Below are 15,638 nucleotides of genomic sequence, written 5' to 3'. Positions count from 1 at the left end.
TGGCCCCTCTGGGCCTCCATTCAGGGACACCCCTGGCACATGCATGGCCTCAGGGTCTTTCCTTAGTCTCTATGATAAACAGACAAAAAGTATAGGCAGTTCAATCAAACTGAGGGTGCTGAGAGAAAGATGGGATTGTCAAAGAAAAGAGACAGAGACAGAGACAGAGATCAGTAAGCTACTGAGGAAGCATGTGTAGAAAAAAAAGGTAACAGGGTTGACATACCTACTGAAGCATAGATAAGAAATATTGGTAAATTTAAGAGGAAGAGTTACCTGATAACCAGTCTGAACAACTGCCCAAGAATTTATAATACATAAAAGCCCCTGTGTGTTAATTTGGAAGCAGCTGACGATATCTAGTAATAGACGCTTGGGACAGGTAAACTCAGCCTACTTCTCTCCTTGATGCTAAAGCAAGAATCACATGGGGGCAAACTGCCAAGTTCTATTGTTTTCTGAGGCTAGAACATGACCCCCTTGTTCAATTATGTCTGTTTTCCATGGTTTCCTTCACTGCCTAAATTGATGGTACTGGAATATGATCTGGAAACCAGTCTGGCCTTGAACTCAGGAGTCTTTCAAGTACATCTGCACCAGCTATCTTTCTGTTTTTGATGGTTTCCTTCACTTCCTAACCTTGGCTGTTCTGGAATTTGCTCTGTACTAGGCTGACCTCAAACTCAGAGATCCAATGTACTCTAATATTAGAGTGCAAGGATTAAGGCATAAACAACCACATCAGGTGACGCCCTTTTCTAACTCCTTTTCACAAGTTGGAAATTTAGCTGGGTGTGATCTTCCCTCAAAGTCACCAAACGTTTTATTCCATTTCTAATTCTGTGAATCTCTTTGAACATGGAATATAGTTCCAGTCTACTTTGCGGTGCTCCGTTTTTCAGCAAATTGTACATTTTGTATTTTTCCTTGCATAACATGTACTTTTCACTGTAAATCTTTATAAGCATGAACACTAGTAGCCACATGAAAGTCTATATCAGGCTCTTCTGAGCTTTCCACTGCCAATGGAATAATCCTTAGATGGACTCTTTGGACAAAGGGCAAAAGTAGGCACATTCTTCACCAAAATATAGCAAGAATGATCTCTAGGCCACATATAATATTCTTTTTCACTGAAGCCCCTTGACTTGCCCCACAGTTCATCAAATCATACTCAACAACACTGTCTTCCACATTCCTACTAGGATGGCCCAACAAGCATCAACTAGAGTGTTCAACTGCTTTTCTAACCCACAGTCCCAAGGTCCATATTCCTTCACACAAAAGCATGTCAGGCCTGTCACAGCAGTACTCCAGTCCTTAGCAACAACTTCTGTCCTACTCAGGAGTTCAATTGCTGTGAATAGACATCATCACCATAGCAATTTTTATACTGGAAAACATTTAATTGGGTGGGTTATACTTTCAGAGATTCATTCTAGTATCATCATGATAGGACATGGTTAAAGGCAGGAAGATACGGTACTGCAGAAGGAGCTGAGAGCTAATACATCTTGATGTGCAGGAAACAGGAAGTGCTGTGAGTGTCAAACTGAGGAAAGTTTGAGCATAGGAGACCTGCAGCCCAACCCCACAGTGACACTCTTCCTGAAACAAGGCCACACCTACTCCACCAAAACTATACCTCCTAACAATGCCACTTCCTATGGCCTTGTGAGGGCCAATTACAATCATACTACCAAACCTCACCAGCATAAGTACCTCTCCATGTAGGCAATGGCCAAGTCATGAAAATGCTTGTACTTGAAAGGCCAGTGTTGGGTGTCAGTGAGGAGGCCTAGGTAATCTATTGAGCCTTGGGCAGTAGATCGTATTTATCCCGGGTAAACAAATGGACTTTGGTCTCCCATCCAACAATGTGAGATGCACTCTCACCCTGAACTCTTGGGGGGAGGGTCTAGGCCCTGCCCTGGATGAAATGACAGACTATGGACACCCCTATGGAGGGCCTCATTCTCCCTGGGGAAATGAGGGGATATTGGGGGGATTTGGGGGAGGGCATGGGAGGAGGGGAGGGAAATGGAGAGGGACCTGGAACTGACTTGTGAAGCAACCTTGTTTCTAATTTAAATTTAAATTTAAAAATAAATAATTAAAAAAGGCCAGTATTGCATTACCTGAGGCTTTCCACCTGGCCTTTCTTGGGGATATAGAGGGAATAGGTTCAAGGGTTTATTGATGAATGCCTAATCTTTTCTCAAAACACAGTTGGAGTTTCCACTCAATTTGTGTGTCATTTAACATACAAAATAATTTTAAACTATCATCCCCATTTTTCTTCCTTTGATATATGTGCATTGTCTGTGGCTTCCCTGATGTTACAAAATATTGTGGATTTTACACTTGTTGTCCAACTAGAATTAACAATTGTGAAAGTAACAAATCACTTATTAATACAAGTGCCATGAGGATGAAAGGGTAGTAAGTACTGGGAATGTACTATCTTCTTCAATGGAAGAAAGATGATAAAAATGCATCCAAGGAGAAAATGATTCCTTGTATTTCTACCAAGATTCCTTTTTTATGATGTGAGATGATCAATACATACAAGGTCATAAAACACATAGCTTACGTTCTGGTTTTGAAGGAAGAGTGTCCCCTACAACCCTTGTGTCTGAACTCAGCTAGTGGTATTGTAAGGACAAGTTTGGAACCTTTAGAAGGTAGAGTCTACAAGAAGGCTAAAACAGTAGGGAAACTAGACGTTAAAGATTTGAGCTCCAGTTCTTTCTACTCTCTGCTTCCTGAATATGGATGCACTGTGACCAGTCTGCTCCTTAGACCTCTTGCCATGCTTTTTCTGCTCACTGCCATGTCTTTGCCACCACCAGGAAATGACAGCCTTAAGGCACAATCCAGAATAAACCCCACCTACCTCACATTGTTTTTTGTTGGCTCTTTGGTCATAGAGTCTCAATATCTCAAACAGGGAGTCCATGTAATTGACTTTCCCACTTCCTATCCCTCTCTGGGAGGAGGAGACATGCAACTCCTCCTACACTCTGTTCCCCTTATCTACTCGGAAGGACAGTACCTACCCTTAAACTCCTCCTCTCTCTGGAGACTCCTCACACTTGCCTGTTCACCCCGATCATCATCTTGGTTTTTGATGTGCTGTATCTTCTCATGGTCTGGAAGAAAGTTGGTAGAGAGAAAGGGGCTCACACACATGATGCTGTCTACAGCAGGTGAAGACAAACAACTTCCTATGAGAGCTCAGTTTTTTCTGCCTCATAGTATTCATTGAGAAGCTAAATGAACATTTAAATGCATTGGACAAGTCTTTGTTTGTTGTTCTATGATGAGCTAGGCAAAGTCACACTTTCATCCAGTGAAGGGCAGTGTTAGACAACATCTGTTTCACATGTGAGATTCAGGGTGCTCTACAACTACTGTGAGTGGCTCACGTGATCATGCCATTTTGAGAGTACCTTCTTCTTCCACGATGCTAAATTGCCGTTTTCTTTCAGGAGGATGTTGTGGTGTAGTGATGGCACGCCGGCTCAGATAATCTTTCCTGATAAGCTGTAGTCTCTTCATCATGGTCCAAACTGGAATGCCATCATAAAGAGAAAAAGTTAGTGGACTGAATCCCCTGAAGAAAAGCAGGAAAACTCACAACTGCTTTTCCTGTCTTTGAACACCGCTGTCATTACTTTCTTGAAGTATACTCATCTGTTTCCAGTGATGCTCTGTAAAATCACACTGTTCAGTGTACAATTCACATATAGGGAAGGGTTCAGTGTATGGGTGGAGCAGTAGACAGGGCAGAGCAGAGTGACTGTGGCTGTGGGCATGGTACCAGGTGACCACATGCAAATAGCTTTAACAGACACTTGAATACAGGTAAATTTGTGCAATTCCTCACTACTGCATCTGTCAAAGATGATACTTCTCCTGAGGACTCATTATTAACCCCAATGAACCAAAAAGACAACAACAGCAAATAAAAACAAAACAACAGAAAAACAGCAACTGAACCCGATGAATGTAAAGCCTTAATTAAAGGAACAAACTCCACAGATGTGCTCTGTGAAATCTGCCAAGTCAGGAAGACCTAAGTGGCAGGACCAGAGACGGTGTTGAGGTAGCGTTGGTGCAGGTCACACTGACTCTTCTCTTCATCCTTTACACAATCATGGTGTTTCCAGTTCAAGGAAAGCACATACTATCAACTGAAGGGAGGGAGAAATGTAGGGTGCTATCTATACCTGCTACTTCTCCCCTCAGGAAACATCCTCTATTAATTGCCTTCCTGCCACCTAACCATCTGACTGGGAAAAAATTAAGATGGGGATGGAGGTCCTATTTTTCCATCCATGACAGGGAAGTGGCTAAGTCCTCCAAAGTCATTGGTGCAAGGGAACTTGGGGAGTCCCATCTTCACACTGTCCGTCAGCTATCTCTCAGTGAATGTGCATAATGGCAATGTGACCACACTGGGAGGAGACCACACAATGACTAGGGCTTCAAGCCTGTTTAAATCAGCTGGCACATGGTGACTGAGACAAAATGACAGTTCCCTTCAGTTGAGAAACCTTGGCCAAACCCTGACAATAATTGAACAAGAGGCATGATGCTCTGGTCATTTAATGAACTGTGTCCTCAAACCTAATTCCTCATGACAATTACCTCAGAGCTGTCTGTGTAGCCTGGCTTGGGCCAGGTGAGAGAACTGCAGAGGCTGTGCCATTCTCTGTGTGTTCCTTCCATGTGTAACACCAGTTGGTTAGGAAATGTTGTCATGTGCCAGACTTTGGTCAGTTCTGAGTGTATGTATACAGTGATTGGATGTAGTTCTATATATCTGCTTCCTTGGCTCACCCTCTTCCAGCCAACACATAACCTGACACTGTGCTGGGAAATGTGTGTAAGCACAAGCCTAGCATGTCTTTGAAATGGTATGACAAAGTGTCCTGAGTGATAATCTGGCATGGACTATAGGCCTTAGTAGACAGGAGGTTTTAACAGAGTGTGTGGTAATGTGTGTGTATAATAACGGCCTTCAAAATGATGAAATACATACAGGATCTTCTGTTTTTAGACGGGACCTAAAATTAGAGAAAACACTCTTAGGCCAACATCTTTTGAATTCTGGTTGCTGATTTCTTTGTTTTCACTGATGATTTCCTTTTTAAAGGCTTATTCATTTGTATTATATATATGTATATATATATATATATATATATATGAACATTTTGCCTACAAGTGTGCAAGTATATCATGTTGTCTGCAAATCCTAGGGAGATAAGAAGCCACCATCTCCCAGGACTGGAATTACAGATTTGTGTGAGCCACCACGTCAGTGCTAGAACCTGAACCCAGGTCCTCTGCCACACCATTCAGTGCTCTTAACACCCAAGCTATCTCTCCAGCCCTCTCTGAAGATTTTGGCAATGGTGAACTATTTGTTAAGACTGCTCAAATTGAGACTCTGTATTACTCTGTTGTGTGATGTGGTCTCAAAGACCTGTGGTTATATACCATGTGAAAACAGAAAGTGCAGTTCACATTTTTGCCCTTCCTTATTGATCATGCAACTCTGTTATTTTGACTGTATTAATGGGTTCCCCCATTAACAAAACTGAAACAACCTGTTCTTGTTCTTGTTGTTAGGAGAGATGAACCCTTCCTAAGGGATGCTCCATGTCCCATTATCTTCTCTGAGCTCCATGCCTTAAAGGGCTCACTACCACCAGACCTTGAAACCACTTACTAGCTTGACATTTGGGGAACACAGCCCAAATGCCTTAATCTTAAAGTCCCCAGAAGAGTGGTGCACTCTAGTTCTGGAGAACCCTATGGCCCCAACAGTAGGCCCTGGCTGCTTTATTACTGAGTGGTTGCAGTAGAAGTTAGTAGGGACTGTTACATAAAGGTTTGAGAAGCTGGACTTCAAGTGGGTGGGGATGAAGATGTCCCAGGCACCAGAGAGCATCCTTGCTGACACTACTAGGACCTGAAGGGGAAGATGTTCTTCCTAGTCCTTACCAGCCACATGGGCTCGTGGCCTATGGTGGCCATGACCTGGGAGGGACAATGTGGTCCAGGTCTCCAGAGCCATGACAGGATATATTCACTAAACTGAGGTAGCCCCTGGGACCATCTGAGGAGATTTTGTGTTTATATCAGTATTGGATTATCATCCATTCTAGAGAATCCATGGAGGGGGCCCAGAAGGAAAACCATTCTGTGGTTCCAGAGTGGTGAACTGTTGATCTGACGAAAGGGGGGATTACCCACAGAAGCTGCTATCTACCCTGGAGGTTTGAACTGTCCTCTGTACTCAGGATCCACCCGAGACCAATTACGTCCGCCAGACAGAACTCAAGCCCACACATTTCTCATCTCCCAAACCATGCCCTGTAGACCTTTACCCAAGTCCACTCAGGATGTTTGAGCTCAACTTCATGTGTCTTTTTGTATCCTAAGCCAGCACAATACTGGACCATATCCTTCAGTACCAAATGCAATACAACCTTTGGGGCCTTTTCAAAATGACTTCACCTGCTCCAAAATAGAGATGTAATGTCTTCTGCTTAAAAATAAAGAAATCCCCTAAGTGGCAAGGGTATTTACAAAAAAATACATTATTGATAATGCGACTGTCAACAGTTGAAAGAAAAAAAAAGTACACAAGTTTTCGTCAAAACCACTTATCCCAGAGCAGGAGAAAACCCCCCTACCATACAGTGTGGACCTGACATCAGCACTTTATATGAGGTGGTATCAATACTCTGGTACAATTCCATTTCACCCCAAGTAAACACTACAATACATGTTCAGTTTGATCACACATAAAATGCAATGAATAAGGAAGGAGTCACAGGGTCACCTTACTCTCTAGAAAAGGAGAAGGCCACCTTACCTTCATCACACATGGAGCTCCTCCTTCCTCTCCCCTTGTGTTCTTCACACTCTGTGCTGGCTCAGGGAGCACTAGGAGGACACAAGATAACTCTCAGGTAGTGACAACCCACTGGGCCCTAACTGAGTCGCATGACTGCCATAATGGCTGCTGCTGAGTAAGCAACAGGGTGGGTTGCTGTGGACCATCGTCACGCTGGGGAAAGAAAAGCAGTGGAAGAGCTCACGACGCATGGGAAAAGCAGTGGAAGAGCTCACGACGCATGGGAAATGCAGTGGAAGAGCTCACGACACATGGGAAATGCAGTGGAAGAGCTCACGACGCATGGGAAAGGGAACATTTGTCCTCAAGCCAAATAAAACGACCCTTCTTTCACTGGGTCAGCATTGAAAAATGTTATGATAAAATGAAGGTTTCAATTCCTGTCAGCCATATTAGAGTCAGGTAATCTGACACTACTTTCTCCATAGCTGCCAAAACTATTTTAAAGAGCCCTGTTCAACAAACACAGATTCTTTATCCTTTTTAAGCATATATGATTTGATCTCGAACTTTTATCATCATCATCATCATCATCATTACAATCACCATCATCATCATGCTGTATCTATTGTGTCCAGGTCCACCTATCGTGGCTCATTTCTCTGCAAGTCAGATAACACCTTGATGGACTTGATTCTATCCTAAACTCTTTCCATGAATTGCAGGAATACAACTTGGAGCCATGCCAAGGAAGCTCGTTTATACACTGAATCACCTCTTGCTCCCTGAGAGTATGAACTTTAAGAAAAGGATTTATTCATTTTGTATAAGTGTCTATGCAGGCCAGTATGTATGTGCAACTCATACATGCCTGGTCCTTGAGTCTTGTTTGGTCTCCTAGTGCAGGAGTTAAAGATAGTGGTGAGAGGCCACCAGCATCCTCAGACACCAACTCAGATCCTGTGCAAAAGCAGCAAATGCTTTTACTTGCTGTTCCATGGATCCAGCTCAAGCTTGTGAGATTTGAACTTCTATAATATACATTGTTTTGAAGAAGGTTTGACATCGATTGGTTTTTCCTTTGACATGCAATAACATGGGTAGATAGATCAGTGGAAGATACTGCTATTATTACATTTTCTAAAAAGCTCCCTCTACATATCTGTATCTGCTTCTGATTTTCCTTTAGTAGACCATCCTTTGTGTTCATCCTGTGACGCGGATGTCCAGGCTCAGAGCATCCTACTTGAATTAAGTCTGTAAAATGATGCTTGTCCCTTGCTGACCACTGAGTTTCTGCACCACAGCTCCACACGAGTTTCTGCAGAGGTGAGCCATCAGGAGAATCCGGAGTGCTGTTCTGGGGTCTTATGTACTGTGATCTTAGGTTTCATAGATCATTCAGCCTTAGGTCTTCCTGGACACACTTGTCTTGACTCCTAATGTCAAAAACAGACCTTCCCATTACTGAAAGGCTTCAGGTCAGGTTTTGGGGATGATCCAGTGCCCACAGAATGTAGGTATCCCAAATGCTAAGCATCAACAGTGCTATCAGCACAGGCTCTATCTATGGGCTGCCCACACCGATAGCTGCCAACACTATTTTAAACTGCATTAATCAGCAAACACAGATTCTATAACCACATTAGACATAGATGATTCATATTTAAAATGCTCTTATGGTTATAGTGTTTGTCTTGGGCCTGAGTCATGTTTACTGTATGAAGCTCTGAATCCTACTTTGTCGTGTTCATTCACCATTTCTATCTCTTCATGAATTCTTCAAATGTATCTCAAATTGCCTGGCTTGGGAGACAAGTTAATTTTCACACTCACCCATCTTTCAACCCTTGCATATAGTTTTTTATCTTGATAACGTATATAATTTATCATAGAAGTAGATTTATTGTCAGAAATAGAATGTAACTACATCCATTTAATCTTTAATCTTATTTTATAATGAAATAGTGTTGTGATATTTTGAATGTGCATTAACTTTTCTCTCTTTTTTATTTACTGTGGTGTCATTTAAATTCATAGTTCAATTCAATTTTAGGCTGGTCTACTATCATTAATCTGGAGGAAGAATGATGATCTGGCCCCTTTGGACCACTTAAGTTTGGTAACACATTTTCACATGCATGTTTCCACTAGGGAGAGGAGTAGTCATGGTTATAAGTAAGACAATACCATGTCACTGTCCCAGAGTGTGAACCTCACAAAGCTCAGACCTTTGGCCATACTGTAGTTAAATATCAGTAAATGGTGCCATGCTTCAGAGCAGGTATGAGTAATGGTCCACTTCTCACGGGGTGTGGGCATCGTCAATGGTCATGATAAAAACTCCCTACAGCACTGTGTTCATCTATATGCTTCCGTAGCTCACATCCTCCCTGGTCATATGTTTTCCACAGGCTGCAAAGGTCAGGGATTTACAAACAAATTGAACCTCGCTGTATGGGGGCTAACAACTACATCCAAATGTTGAGCACAGCTCATAGTTTAAAGCTTCTCAGAAAAAAATCAAGAGTGTGGAAGTACGGTACATCTCATAACCAGTATTCAAGTGGCTTTAAAAGCCATACAAACACAGGGAAATTTGTGCAATTCCACCATTCTTTGTCTTTTTCATGACAATACTAACATTTTGTAATGACTCATTTTTAAGCCTAATTAGTCTTTAAAAAAAAACAAGGAAGTTAAAGTCTTGAGGAAAAGCATACTCGGAACAGAACGACCCTGTGATATTCACCAAGTGCCAGAAGAATCCACTAGATGATAGTGGCTGAATCTAGAGATGGTGTTTGTAGGCCCCATGACACTGCACAATGACGGTTTCTTTCCATTCTCCACCTAACCATCATGTTTATAGCTTATAGACAACATGTGATATCACCTTCAAGGAGGGTGGCAGGAAAGAGGCTATTTGTAGCTCCTACTTCTCATCTCTGAGGACTGCATAATTTATTTTCATGCCACTGTGACCAAATTATCTGGCAGCATAGGACAGTGAGGGATATTCTACTTTCCAATTCTAACACAAAGAAGTGACTGTTTAAAAGAAGTGGTGCTGAGGGGCCTTGCTTAGTTTAAATGTGTGGTCTTTCTCTTCCACTGCCTCAACTCTTTTAGTGAGTGCTTCTAGTAATCAAACAACCATCCTGGAGACCACACTGGCCGAGATTCTGTTCTCACCTACTTTCCACATGATGGTTGGAACAAAATACTTACTTCCTCCTTCAACTGACCTCGTTCTTTAGAGATTTAATGGACTGTGCCTATGCACACCACTTTGGTGGTGACAATTGACTTCAGCACTTGCCGTGCAGGCTGACTTAGGCCTAGCTGAGGGAAGGTGGAAACTGTGCTACCTCTGGGTATGTACCTTCCCTGCTAACTGCTTCATCATCTAAGTCCAGTTTCTAATCTGCAAAGCCTTCTTCATCCTGTGGATAACCTTAAAGTCATTATATCCCTAGGTGTCCCTACAGGCCTATGGGACTGCAAAGCCAAGGAACAAGTCAACCTAGGACCTCCTGCACAGTAGACCAGAATTCCCTGAAGTGACTTAAAAACTGCCAACATAGGTGGGCTTTCTCCTTCACGGTTACGAGGGGCTTCAGATGGAAATACTTATGTTATCTTGAGTTTGGGGCCACTATGGCAGTCATGGTAGTGTTTCAGTGTATGTTGCATTTACTGTGGTTTCTACTGGAAAAATATGACTTTTCCATGGTGAGTCTCATGTCTTAATAGGGTGAAAAGTGGAAGTTATAGGCAAAGCATCATCTTTATACCACGTTTGGTAACATATTTTCCTTTTACAACCTGTAGCTAGCCACTTGGTGATTTATTCGGTGTCCTGGTTGGCTCTTCCATGGTGTGGAATGCTGAGAAATAAATCTGTCATGCATGCCTGTGAATATAGGTAAAGGGTGAACTCTAATTTCTTTCCCTTGAGAAAGCTGATAATGGAAATTGAGTTAGATAATTGCATATCAATTAAAGGAAATACACACATATACCCATTTCCTGAATACAAATTACAAAGGTGAATGTAGAGACTATAGACACATGCCCTCAGTTTGTTACTTGGGGTATTTGTTGTTATTTTAGACTATACTAGATTGCTCATGGACAGCAGGTGGCTCAGAAACTAGGGGTGTACCAGGAAAAAGAGACAGTCAGTATGGGCACGATTCTTGTGCAAAATGTGTGCTAAGAAAGTCACTCCAGAATACATACGGGAGCTGCTCTTCTGAGGCTGCATCTGCAACTAGAGAAAACACTCTTAGGACAAGATCATGCAGAGACTGCTGGCACAGGTTTTGCTCTCCTTTGAATTAGGACTACAGCAAACAGGAGGGGAAGAGTGGTCAAGACAAGATCCAGTATTATTCTGTGTGTGATGCCGATACAAGAAAACAAGCAGTTTTCAGTTTTGCAGCCCATCAGGCAACCCTATCTTTTTGGGCTCTACCAATGGTTCCCTGAAGATATAGAGAAACATGGCAAAGAATGCTTTTTCTATATGCATTCTTACTTTAATTTGATCTGATTCCATTACATTCATGTTGCTTTCAAATCATTCCTCCAAATTAAACACTGTATCTGTATGCATCAAGTGCCTACATAAATTCACTGCAACCTTATTAATAGAATCAAATTAAGTTTCTGAGTTTGCAAATGTAATAGCTTTCAAATTTAAGAACTTAAAACATAGCATGACATTAACACAAACAGGAGTCTATGTACAAGAGTTCAACTCAGCATGGGTTTCTAGTGAGGGTGTCACTGTACATAATGCAGACACACACAGGAAGAGGGGTGGGTTACAAACCCAGCTTTCTTTATGAGATCTCCGATATGAGAACTGAAACTTTATAAAACGTCACAAACAAGCTAGCCTTATATATCCCACCCCATTCGTATGCACGTTGGAAGTGTGTACGGTGAGACAGTAGCACAGCTTTCACTTGTCAACATGGGGAGTGCAACGGTAGCAGCTCAGGGGGTCTGATAAAGTCAAACTATAGACCCCAAGTTGGGCCTAACACTACTGGAAAAGTTGGCTTCATTTTTCAAGTTCTCAAGGATGAATTTGTATCACTGAAAAGCTAAGTGGGGTCCTTTCACTAAGCCTGGAAATACTGTAATCTAAAGCACTTACTCTTTTTGTGAGGGAAATAGAACTGGCAGCCCCGTTTCTACATTTGTTACTTTTATAGGAACAACCTTTAAAAGTGAAGAACTCGAGGGAAACGTTCCCAACCTATGACCTAAGAATGGAACAAAGGACCCTGTTCCTCAGGAGATTTCTCCACCAAACACAGACAAATTTGTCATTAGACAAATTAATTGTGGAGGGTAACAGGGAAACGTAAGAGCCCCATGTGGACAAAAGGGCTCTGGATTGGTAACCATCTTTAAGTCTGGGTAAACCTCATTATCTAAGAACGTTCTAATTCTTCAAAGGGTGGCCATTTTAGCTCCCCATCCTAAAAGGCCAACACAAGCATGTATGTAAGTTCACAGTTAAAGAGGATCCGTGTTCTAACAGTAACAGGAGCTGTGGTGCACCGTAGCAACATGAACAGTCCTGAGACACAAGTGTCATCCTAGGTATTCAGCAAAACCCTGAAGCAAACTTGTTAGTGTTGTAGCGCTGCCACATGCCACCGTGCATGCTTTTCTCGAGGTTTTAGTTTACCTCAAATAATGTTTACACTATCGGGAAAAACATTGGCTGGGCGTGGGGGCACACATCTTTATCGCAGAACTCTGGAGGCTGAGACAGGCAGATCTCTGTGAATTCAAGCCCAGCCCGGTCTGTATAGTGAGATCCAAGTCAGCCAGGACATACATGGAGAGACCCTGTGTCCAACAAAACTAAATTATACCCTTCTTTAAATTTACAGTTAACTAGCTTTACTTACACCAGGGCTGTTTTTATTTTGTTTGTTTTGCAGTCTCCAATGGTGCTTAGACAGCATCATTAAGCAAGAATGCCAGTTTAAAAAAATTATGTAGAATCCTAAAATATTAGGGGTTAGTGCTCCTCAAGAACAGGCAAGTGTGACTAACTAGCAGCATCTCCTGTGCTTTAGTTTCTCAGAGGCCATTCCAATGCAGTCGTTGCATCCCATGATTTTGAAAGCAATGTCACTATTACTGCATTTCTATCAAAGCACATAGCATGTGGGTTTTCTTTATTCTCTTGGTGTATTCTGGACTAGAAACTGGTCCTCCAGCATACATGGGTCCCAACGTCAAACCGATTGAGTCTTTCAGGACTTCGTTTGTACCTACTTGATACTACTGCATCTTGGGGATCATCTGGTTCTGCGACTGCCAATGGTGCTTGCATTGACAATAATTCCCATGACAGAATTGTTGCTGCTGCCCATGTTCTATCAAGATCTTCAAATGAATAGCCCTAGTGATGGACCCACTATTAAGATGCCATAATTTAATGATAAACCACATTTTAGAAGCATTAAATGGATACATTTCTTGTATTTTTTATCTCTAGTTGATATCTCCCATTTTCATATGTTGCGTCTGAAGGTCATGATATTTCTTCTCTTAATTCTGTAAAATTCTCATCTACAAGATCTACTTTAATTGCCTTTGTCTCCTTGTTCTTGAGCCCATCCTTGAACTCTTGAGTAATTCCCTGCACCTCAAAGTTGGCCATATCTCTGTGGGCAGCTGATTCCTACCCACATCCTCTGCCATTACCATGACCACCACCCCTGCTGCTGCCTCTTCCCTCAGTGATTCAGACCCAAGTGCAGCAACATACCATAGTTGCCAATGACAGTGCTTTCCCCCTCAGTGGAGAGACAGGGAATTAAAAAAAAACTGCTTTATGAGTCAAATACCTTCTTAAGCATGTTTCTGTGTTTCAATCATCTACCCTAAGGTTCTTCCTTTACAGGTCTTACTTCTACAGCGTCTCACCAACATTGGGACTTCCCAACATATCCACGTTTGGGGAACCATTTCAACCAGTATTCCCAGTGTTAAACTTAGAATTCCCCAGATCAAAGAAGAGAAAGCCTTGGGGGGAAAATATACGTTTTTTTGGGTTTATTATTTTTTTTGCTTGTTTGTTTGTTTTCGAGACAGGGTTTCTCTGTGGCTTTGGAGGCTGTCCTGGAACTAGCTCTTGTAGAGCAGGCTGGTCTCGAACTCACAGAGATCCACCTGCCTCTTGTCTCCCGAGTGCTGGGATTAAAGGTGTGCGCCACCACTGCCCAGCAAGGTAATGTTGCTGTCAATTTTTGAGTGGAAACCACACAAAGATAATCTAACCTGGAAAACTGGTCAGAAAGAAAAGCCTCATAACAAACACTACGGACGCTGGCACTGGCATTTTCAATACCCTCTTCAGTCAAGGATAACTTGGTACAATTCCATTTCATCAACCTCCTAAATTAACACTCTACTAGCTATAGTGTACTTGATCAGTGTTATCTAAATGTTACATTGCCTAAAACAAAAAGGAATCATGGAAATATCCTACCTTGGGAAAGGGAAAGGCCATCTTACCTTGAAGAATGATGGATCTGCCTCCTCCTCTGGTACACTCAGCTCCTCTTCAGGTAAAACTAGGGAACACAAAGTAACTCAGTTCATGACAGTACTTAGCAAATATAATGGGAGCTCCTGGTTTGCTATGGGCTGTATTTTATGGATTCAATCTATTGGTCTGGCAGCCATGGACATGGTTGATCAGAAGCACATGGGCTGCTTCTGGACCATCCTCCTACTAGGAAAAGATAAGCAAGGGAAGAATCTGAAGACAAGGGGGGAACAGAATCTCTAAATGATGAGGATCTAAAGAGTAGGGAACAATCATCTTTGATTGGCAAGATAGTGAAAAACTGTTATCTTAAAATAACAAGTGTCAAGCGGGCGTTGGTGGTGCACGCCTTTAATCCCAGCACTCGGGAGGCAGAGGCAGGTGGATTTCTGTGAGTTCGAGGCCAGCCTGGTCTACAGAGCGAGTTCCAGGACAGCCTCCAAAGCCACAGAGAAACCCTGTCTCAAAAAACAAACAACAAAAAAAACAGGTGTCTATCATTTCCAACAATGTTTAAATGTTTCCCTTTAAGTCGGGCTCTCTATATGTAGCCCTGGCCATCCTGGAGCTCACTATCTAGACCAGGATGATTTTGAACTCAACAGAGATCCACTGCCTCTGACTCCCTCATGCTGGAATTAAAAGCGTGTGCCACCATGTCTGGCTCTTCCAACAATTTTGAAGTCAGGAAAGTGACACTGATTTCAAACAGTTTGATCCACCACAGATTGTTATGTGAAGATACTGTGTTCATCACAAAAGTAATTTTTAATACTATGTTACTAGTATTGTGTGTAGGTATGTATAATGTATACTGGTCTGCCTGCCATGGAACATTTCCAGAAATTCAGACATGATTTTGTAGAGTTTGATCTCTCCCTTTAACTTTTGTTGGTTCTATGAATCAAATTCAGTTGCCCAACTGAGGCAAGCTCATTTACCCACTCAGTCATCTCGCTGGCCTTACATATAGGTATTTAATTTTGATAATACAATAATTCTAGTAAAATAAATTTAATAAAGATGTAATATAATTATCCACCTTTTGCTATGGCATCATATCTTATTGACAAGTAAAAGCCACTGACGATCACTTTTTATATTTTATTTATCTTGTGTGTATATATATGTGTGTGGGCAGCCACGTGAAGATCAGACTGTCGCAGACAGTCGGTTCTC

At 42.1% G+C, this 15,638-nt stretch overlaps 1 pseudogene; it reads right to left on the bottom strand.

Annotated features, from left to right (window-relative positions):
• Positions 1 to 12,974: 12,974 nt before the first annotated feature.
• Positions 12,975 to 13,568, bottom strand: LOC101843204 (annotated as a pseudogene).
• Between the last annotated feature and the right edge of the window lie 2,070 nt (positions 13,569 to 15,638).

Source organism: Mesocricetus auratus, unplaced genomic scaffold (genome assembly GCF_017639785.1).
Source record: "Mesocricetus auratus isolate SY011 unplaced genomic scaffold, BCM_Maur_2.0 Super-Scaffold_100022, whole genome shotgun sequence".
NCBI lineage: Eukaryota > Metazoa > Chordata > Mammalia > Rodentia > Cricetidae > Mesocricetus > Mesocricetus auratus.
Note: the sequence above shows the minus strand (reverse complement) of the source record. Positions and strands in the feature narration are given on the sequence as shown.